Source organism: Macaca nemestrina, chromosome 6 (assembly GCF_043159975.1).
Source record: "Macaca nemestrina isolate mMacNem1 chromosome 6, mMacNem.hap1, whole genome shotgun sequence".
Taxonomy (NCBI): Eukaryota; Metazoa; Chordata; class Mammalia; order Primates; family Cercopithecidae; genus Macaca; species Macaca nemestrina.
Window position 1 is genome coordinate 81858983 of NC_092130.1, and position 9915 is coordinate 81868897.

At 35.5% G+C, this 9915-nt stretch overlaps 1 pseudogene; it reads right to left on the minus strand.

Annotated features, from left to right (window-relative positions):
* Positions 1–298: 298 nt before the first annotated feature.
* On the minus strand, positions 299–2174 carry LOC105471038 (ATP-dependent RNA helicase DDX18 pseudogene; annotated as a pseudogene).
* Between the last annotated feature and the right edge of the window lie 7741 nt (positions 2175–9915).

A 9915-nucleotide genomic window follows, 5' to 3' on the forward strand; every position in this document is an offset into this window, starting at 1 on the left:
GTAACATACATTTGTGTGTATGAGGGAGAAATATTTAAAATCAAAATGTTATATAATCACAAGAAAGTCCAGATATTCCTTGCTCTGCCCTTGGGCAACCAAGAAAATTAAAACCTGTTTTATATCCCAGTATAGAAGAGAGACTTGACATAAGTAACAGTGCTCAGTGCTTGAGACCCAAGTCAATTTGTACTCGTGTTAGTTAAGTTTAAATTCTAAAGGCTACCACAATCCTGTTAAATCAAGGGGAAAATTCATTTTAAAACAAAGTTACTCAAGATGAAAGAATAGCATGTCTTCAGTTAGAGAACTGCCTGCTATTGGATGATTTCTTGCTAATGCGTTTAGAGATTTTGTACTTCTCAACTTTGGTAGCCAAATCCACCACCACCTCCACGCTTTTTCTGCTTGCCTTCATTGCTCTTGATTTTCAGATCAACAAGGGAGCACCTTGAAACCAAATGACAGAGTAACTTGAGAACAATATAAGTTATTAACATTAAAGATCTGTTTCAGAGAATGGGAATCATAGGCTTGTATGTATGACTTATATGTTTCCTGGGCTGACTTATGAAAAAAGTAATTCTTTTTAATCAGTTTCTCAAGTTGAGACTGAATGTCAGAAATTTTAGACCAGGAAAAGTCAAATTCACTTAGTGGAACCTTGGATTGTTTCAAGTAGCTAAGAAAACCCAATTTTTCTGGGCACAAAATGAGCAAGGCATGCCCTCTCCCATTTAGGCCTCTGGTTGTTCTACCCACACAATGAATATATTCCTTAGGGTCATCCGGAGGATCATACTGAACAATCCAGTCCACGTCAGTAATGTCCAGTCCTCTTGTTGCCACATCTATGCACAATAGTGTTCCCAGTTCTGCATTGGAGAACTGGAAGAATGTGGTCGTACATTTGTTTTGCTTTTGCTTTCCACGAATGACCAAGACGAGCAAATCAATGTAATTCAGCAACTCATAAAGGTATTTCATGGACATACAAGATGGAAAGAAGACCATAAGCTTCTTCTTTCAGTTCTTAAGGAATGTAAAGAGCAGAAGGAATCTCTTTTCATAAGGACAAACAACATATCCATGCTCAAGACCATACACTGTTGCATTAGTATTATCATCATCAACACCAATATACAATGACTCCTTTTTCAGAGAAATCCTTGCCAGGTCTTCAACTTTTGAAGTTTGGGTGGCAGAAAAGAGCATAGTCTGTCTATGTGTTGGCAAAAGTTTAATAATTTGCTTTAACTCCTCTTCAAACCCAATATCCAAGATACGATCAGCTTCATCAATAACTAGGCACTGCAGGTTTTTATACATAAACCCTGGAGTATTCTGCATATGGTCCAGCAGACGGCCTGGTGTGCCCACAATGATGTTGATCCCATTAGTAAGTTTCTGTGCTTCAGCAGATCTGTTACTGCCACCCATTATCAACCCACAGGTATGCACGCGGTGAGTCATTAGCTCCTTAAGAACCACCAAAAGTTTGCATGACTAGTTCTCCCATAGGGGGAGAATAAGGGACTCCGGTTCCATTCCTGGGCATGAACTTTAACTTAACCGTGAATTCAACTGCAGGGATGAGAAAAGCCAGGGTTTTACCACTGCCTGTTTTTGCAGCTGCTAGATGATCCCTACTTTCCGGAAGTGGTCTGATACTTTTATGCTGAATTTCAGTCATATTTGTAAAGCCCTTTTCTTTTATTGCCTTCACAGTGTTTTCATTGACAAGATTATATAGAGAATCAAATGAAGTATATTCGAAAAGCTCCTGTCAGTCCCAGGGGTAGGCTGGGCACCTCACTGTCATCTTCATCATTATCTGTTTTCTCCACTTTATTTTCTGTTTCTTTAGGAGTCTCAGCACTTTCTTCTTGAGATTCCCCTTTGTTTTCAGTTTTTGCTTTTCTTTTTTTTGTATCAGGCCCAACATCATTCATCATTTTTCTTTTTTTCTTCTTTTTCTTTTTTGATTCTGAATTGGGAGACTGCATTGCTGCTTCTCCGTTGGTTAATACAGTGGATTTCTGGGGAGATTTTTAAACTTATATATTTTCCACTGCTTCTTGAGACACATCTCCACTTTGAGCTTCTGATAAGCCCACATTCATGGAATGTTTTGATTTTTTAACCTTTCCATCTCCCATTGTTTCTTCAGACACATCTCCATTTTAAGTTTCTGATAGGGTCAGATTTGAGGCCCCCTGCAACTTTAGGTTCTACTCCCGCAATTTGAGGTTCTGCTTCTAGATCATCTTGCACAGGAGTTTCATCAGCAGGTGTCCAAGGAGTGCCTAGACCACGGCGCCACACAGTACAGCTACTGAATTCTTGGGGCTGATGTTACTTTCGGCCGCACATGCGAGGCTCAGTCAACTGGAAATGCCTGTAGTAGATCTTTCTTTCTTACTATGTGGATTCAAACATGTCATGACCCCATAGTTTTTTAAACACAACTTATAATCAATGTCTGTCATCACATTTTTAACTTATTCTAGGCATGTTAAATTCTATTTATCCCCATATAATTTTATCATTGATAAAATAACTGATTTCAGAACAAAATCTAAATCGTTAAATAAAACAGATATTAGGTAAAATACAGGCTCTAGTCTCTAGTATATTTTACATATATTATCAAAATTTAAATAAAAACTTGAGTTTGATAAATGATATTATCCTCACAGGGGAAGATAAAATATTTTCCTTCCCTCATTGCTAGGTTCATTGTGGTAGTCCTGATAACAAATGACAGATTAATAAGTGAAAAGTATACACGTTTATTTAATAAGCTTTACATGACATAGGAGGCTTCATAAGGAAATGAAGACTCAAAGAAATGGATAAACAGTGTATTCTTAAAGCCAATGTATTGCTTTATGGTAGGTTTCATGAAGAAATAGACAATTGTGGAGCAGTATAATTGGGTAAAAAAAGTATAATTAAAATTGCAATAAACTAGGGGGAACTTAGCAAGACTTGTTTCTTCAGATTTGTCTCTGTGACTGTCTTCAGAGGTAAGAAGAATATTTCTGTCCTCCAGGTATAGGGAGGGTATCTCTTCAATAAGTGTCTTGTGACCTGCTTCTGGAGAAATTCAGAAAATCCTTTTTAGGGTTTATCACTTGCTTCAGGAAAGAATGGCTTGGGGAAGGTAAAAATGACTTTTTGGCTTCTGATATATTTTCAAATGCCAAGGTGCCATATTTTGGGGTAGGCTCTCCTGAACCCCATCATCTTTAAGAGGCAGGACTATCTCTGTTGATTTTTCTCTATGGAAAGCATTAGGAACCCCACTGTTTTATCTCCTTCATTAATTCATTCAATTCTAATTGGAGATCTACATCATACAAGGTACTATGCCAAGGGCTTAAAAAAAAAAGTGCCAGGAGGAACTGCAAATGTTTTAGTGAATCTATGCTGAATCATACTCTGACACATAGTAGGTATTCAATAAATATTAGTTAAATAAGTATAATTTAAAGATTTTCTCTATCTAATCTTACTTTTTACAGATCAATTTAACCTTCCCATGTATTTGCCCTCCCAGATAGCCCAGGAAATATAAAAGGAAAGCAGATGTACTGTCATACAATGTATAGCTTACCTATATTGACCCATGCACAAGATGAAACACAAAAGATATTGATATTTCTAAATGCAGAGGAATTTTGTATTCTTTCAACATAAGTTTTGGTTTAAAATTAATCAGACACACCAATTAACAGGGCTAAATCTACCTATAGAATATTTTCTGTTGATCTAGTGGCCATGATATTCAGTATTCTTTTTAATTCCTATCAAATTTGTTCACATTTAAAAAAATTAATGTTTACTTTTTGTGGGTACTTGATAGTATATGTTTACATGGGACATGAGATGTTTTGATATAGGTGTTCAGTGTGTAATAATCACATCATGGAAAATATTCATCCCCTCAAGCATTTATCCTTTTCGTTATAAACTATCAAATTATACTGTTTTAGTTATTTTAAAATGTCTAATTAAATTATTATTGACTATAGTCACTCTGTTGTGCTATGAAATACTAGGTCTTATTCATCTTTCTAACTTTTTTGTATGCTTTTAGTTATTTTAAAATGCACAATTGAATTATTATTCACTATGGTCACTCTGTTGTGCTGTGAAATAATAGGTCATATTCATTCTAACTAATTTTTGGTATCAGTTATACTCTTTTAGTTATTTAAAACTGTGCAATTAAATTATTATTGACTGTAGTCAATCTGTTGTGCTATGAAATACTAGCTCTTATTTATTCTTTCAATTTTTTTTGTACCCACTAACCATTTCCACTTCTCCCCAACTTTTTCCCACTACCCCTCCCAGCCTTTGGTAACCATTCTTCTACTCTCTAGCTTCATAAGTTTAATTGTTCTGATTTTTAGTTTCCACAAATAAGTGAGAAGATGCAAAGTTTGTCTTTCTGTTCTTGACTTATTTTACTTAACATAATGACCTCCAGTTCCATTCATGTTGTTGCGTATGACAAGATCTCATTCTTTTGTATGACTGCATAGTACTAGATTGTGTATATGTCCCACATTTTCTTTATCCATTCATTGGTTGATGAACAGTTTTGTTGTTTCCAAATCCTGGCAATTTTGAACAGTGCTGCAGCAAACATGGGAGTGCAAATATCTCTTAGATATACTGATTTTCTTTCTTTTGGGTGTGTACTTAGCAGTGGCATTCCTAGATTGGATGGTATGTCTATTTTTGTCTTTTTCGAGGAATCTCCAAACTCCCCTCCATATTGGTTTTACTCATTTATGTCTCACCAACAGTGTACAAGGTTTCCCTTTTCTCCACACTCTCTCCAGTATTAGTTATTGCCCATGTTTCAATAAAAGGCATTTTAACTGGGGTGAGAAGATATCTCATTGCAGTTTTGATTTGCATTTATCTGATAATGATGTTGAGCATCTTTTCATATGCTCATTTTCCATTTGTGTGTCTTCTTTTGAGAAATGTCTATTCAAATCTTTTGCCCATTTAAAAATTAGATTATTAGATATTTTTCCTATAAAGTCATTTGAGTTTCTTATATATTCTGATTATTATTCTCTTGCAGATACATAGTTTGCAAATATTTTATCCTATTCTGTGGGTTATCACTTCACTTAGTTGATTGTATCCTTTGCTGTGCAGAAGTATTTTAACTTAATATGATCTCATTTGTTTATTTTTGCTTTGGTTGCCTGTGGTTTGTGGGGTGTTACTCAAGAAATTTTTGACCAATATCTTGCAGAGTTTTTCCAATGTTTTATTGTAGTAGTTTCATAGTTTAGTAAGGTCTTAGATTTAAGTCTTTAGATTAACGTCTTCAACTTAAGTCTTTAATCCATTTTGATTTGATTTTTGTATGTGACAAGAGATAGAGGTCCAATTTCATTCTTCTGTATATGGATATTAAGTTTTCCTAGCACCATTTATTGAAGAGAATGTTGTTTCCCCAATGTATGTTCTTGACACCCTCATAAAAAATGAATTCAGTGAAAGTGTTTGGACTTGTTTGTGGGTTCTCTATTCCATTCCATTAGTCTATGTGTCTGTTTTTAAGCAATTTCCATGCTGTTTTAATTACTATAGCTATATAGTATTATTTGAAGTCAAGTAAAGTGATTTCTTCAGTTTTGTTCTTTCTGCTCAAGATAACTTTGGCTTAGGGATATGGATGCAGCTGGAAACCATCATTCTCAGCAAACTGTCGCAAGAACAGAAAACCAAATACCGCATGTTCTCACTTATAGGTGGGAATTGAACAGTGAGATCACTTGGACACCGGAAGAGGAACATCACACATCGGGGCCTATTATGGGGAGGGGTTGGGGGCAGGGATAGCATTGGGAGATATATCTAATGTAAATGACAAGTTAATGGGTGCAGCACATCAACATGGCACATGTATACATATGTAACAAACCTGCACGTTGTGCACATGTACCCTAGAACTTAAAGTATGATAATAATAATAAATAAATAAATAAATAAATAAATAAAAAGATGGCTTTGGCTATGCCAGGACTTTTGTGGTTCCATTTAAGCTTTAGGATAGTTTTTCTATTTCTATGAATAATGTCATTGGTATTTTCACAGGGATTGCATTGAATCTGTAGATTGCTTTGGGCAGTATGGAAATTTTAATAGTATTGATTCTTCCAATCCATGAACATGAAATATCTTTCTGTTTTGTGTGCGTATGTGTGTTCTTCAATATCTTTTTTTAAAAATTTTTTTAATTTTTTTTAATTTTTGAGACGGAGTCTCACTCCGTCACCCCGGCTGGAGTGTAGTGGTGCTATCTCGGCTCACTACAAGCTCTGCCTCCTGGGTTCATGCCATTCTCCTGCCTCAGCCTCCCCAGTAGCTAGGACTACAGGCGCCCACCACCACGCCCAGCTAATTTTTTGTATTTTTAGTAGAGACGGGGTTTCACCATGTTAGCCAGGATGGTCTCTGTCTCCTGACCTAGTGATCCACCTGCCTCAACCTCCCAAAGTGCTGGGATTACAGGCATGAGCCACTGTGCCCCTTCAATTTCTTTCATCAGTGTTTTACAGATTTCATTGAAGAATTATTTTATTTTGTTAAGTCCTAGACATTTTATTTCATTTATGGATATTATAAGTGGGATTCCTCTTTTGATTTCTTATTCAGATTATCCAGTGTTGGCATATAGAGATGCTACCAATTTTTGTATGTTGATTTTGTATTCTGCCACTTTATTGAAATTGTTTATCAGTTCTAATAGTTTTTGTGTGTGTAGAGTCTTTTGATTTTTCCAAATATAAGATCCTATATTCTGCAAAGAAGGATAATTTGTTTTCTTTCTAATTTGGGTGCTCTTTATTTCTTTCTATTGTCTGCCTGCTCAACCTAGGACTTCTAGTGCTATATTGAATAACAGTGGTGAAAGTTAGTATCCTTATTCTGTTCCACATCTTAGAGGAAGGGCTTTCAGTTTTCTTTTATTCAGTATGATACTAGCTATATGTTTTTCATATATGAGTTTTTATTATGTTGAGGTATATTCCTTTTACATGCAGTTTTTTGAGAGTTTTTATCATGAAATGGTGTTAAATTTTGTCAAATGTTTTTTAGCATCAATTGATATGATCATATGTTTTTTGTCCTTCATTCCGTTGATATGATGTACCACATTTATTGATTCATGTAAATTGAACCAATCTTGCATTTCTGGGCTAAGTCCCCTTGGTCACCATAAATTATCTTTTTAATGAATTGTTTAATTCATGTTGCCAGTGTTTTGCTGAGAGTTTTTGCATCAATATTCATGAGAGATATTGGCTTGTAGTTTTCTTTTCTTTATATGGTCTGGTTTTGGTATCAGGGTAAGACTGGGCTTGTAGAATGCATTTGGAAGTATCCCCTCCTTCTATATTTTTTGGAAAAGTTTGTGTAGAATTGACATTATTTCTTCCGTAAATGTTTGGTGGAATTCAGCATTGAAGCCATTGAGACCTGGGCTTTTCTTAGCTAGGAGACCTTCTTTTTTCTTTATTTCTTTTAAAAAACCAAAAAACAAAAAACGAAATACATGTGCAGAACCTGCAGGTTTGATACATTGGTATATGCGTGCCAGAGTGGTTTGATGTACCTATTGACCCATCCTCTAAGTTCCCTCCCCTGACATCCCAACAGGCCCTGGTGTGTGCTGCTTCCCTCTCTGTGTCCATGTGTTCTCAATGTTCCACTCCTACTTATGAGTGAGAACAGGTGGTGTTTGGTTTTTTGTTCTTGTGTTAGTTTAGTCAGGATGATAGCTTCCAGCTTCACCCATGTCCCTGCAAAGAATGTGATCTCATTCTTTTTTATGGCTGCATAGTATTCCACGGTATTTATGAACCACATTTTCTTTATCCATTCTATCATTGATGGACATTTGGGTTAGTTCCATGTCTTTGCTATTGTAAATGGTGTTGAATATACATACCTGTGCATGTGTCTTCATAGTAGAATGATTTATATTCCTTCTACTATATAAATCATTCCTATAGTAGAATGATTTATATGATAGAATGATTTATAATGCCAGAAATGGGATTGCTGGGTCCAGTGATATTTCTGGTTCTACATCCTTGAGGAATTGCCATACTGTTTTTCACAATGTTGAACTCACACTCCCACCAACAGTATAAAAGCATTCCTGTTTCTCCACAGCTTGCCAACATCTATTGTTTCCTCTCCTGACTTTTTAATGATCGCCATTCTAACTGGTGTATCTTATTGTGGTTTTGATTTGCATTTCTCTGGTGATCAGTGATATTGAGCTTTTTTTTTCATGTTTGTTGGTCATGTAAGTGTCTTCTTTTGAGAAGTATCTGTTCTATCATTTGCCCAATTTTTGATGGGGTTGTTTGTTTTTTCTTGTAAATGTGCTTAAGTTCCTTATAAAGTCTGGATATTAGGCCTTTGCAGATGGGTAGATTGCAAATTTTTTCTCCCATTCTGTAGTTTGCCTGTTCACTCTGAGGATAGTTTATTTTGCTGTGTAGAAGCTCTTTAGTTTAATTAGATCCCATTTGTCAATTTTAGCTTTTGTTGCAATTGCTTTTGGTGTTTTTGTCATGAAGTCTTTGCCCATGCCTATATCCTGAAAAATATTGCCTAGATTTTCTTCTAGAGTTTATATGGTTTTGAGTATTACATTTAAGTCTTTAATCCCTCTTAATTTTTGTATAAGGTGTAAGGAAGTGGTCCAATTTCATTTTTCTGCCTATGGCTAGCTAGTTTTCCCAGCATCATTTACTGAATAGGCAATCCTTTCCCTATTGCTTGTTTCTGTCAGTTTCAATGAAGATCAGATGGTTATAGATATGTGGTGTTATTTCTGAGCTCTGTGTTCTGTTCCATCGGTCTATATGTCTGTTTTGTACCAGTACCATGCTGTTTTGGTTGCTGTAACCTTGTAGTATAGTTTGATATCAGGTAGTGTGATGCCTCCAGCTTTGATTGTTTAGGATTGTTCTAGCTATATGGGGTCTTCTTTGATTTCATAGGAAATTTAAACTAGTTTTTTTCTAATTCAGTGAAGACAGTCAATGGTAGTTTGATGGGAATAGCATTGAATGTATAAATTACTTTGGGCACTATGGCCATTTTCATGATATTCATTCTTCCTATCCATGAGGATGGAATGTTTTTCCATTTGTTTGTGTCCTCTCTTGTTTCCTTGAGCAGTGATTTGTAGTTCTTGAAGAGGTCTTTCACATCCCTTGTTAGCTTTATTCCTAGGTATTTTATTTTCTTTGTAGCTATTGTGAATGGGTGTACACTCATGATTTGGCTCTCTGTTTGTCTATTATTGGTGTATAAGAATGATTGTGATTTTTGCACATTGATTTTTGTATCCTGAGACTTTGCTGACGTTTCTTATCAGCTTAAGTAGATTTTCGACTGAGATGATGGGGCTTTCTAAATACACAATTATGTCATCTGCAAGCAGAGACAACTTGACTTCCTCTCTTACTATCTGAATACCTTTATTTCTTTCTCTCACCTGATTTCCCTGGCCAGAACTTCCAATGTTATGTTGAGTAGTAATGGGGAGAGAGGGCATATTGTACCCATTTTCAAAGGGAATGCTTCTAGCTTTTGCCCATTCAATATGATATTGGCTGTGGGTTTGTCATAAATAGCTCTTATTATCTTGAGATATGTTCAATCAATTCCTAATTTATTGAGAGTTTTTAACATGAAAAGATGTTGAATTCTATCAAAAACCTTTTCTGCATCTATTGAGATAATCATGTGGTTTTTGTCATTGGTTCTGTTTATGTGATGGGTTATAGCTATAGCTACTGATTTGTGTATGTTGAACCAGTCTTACATCCAAGGGATGAAACCAACTTGATCATG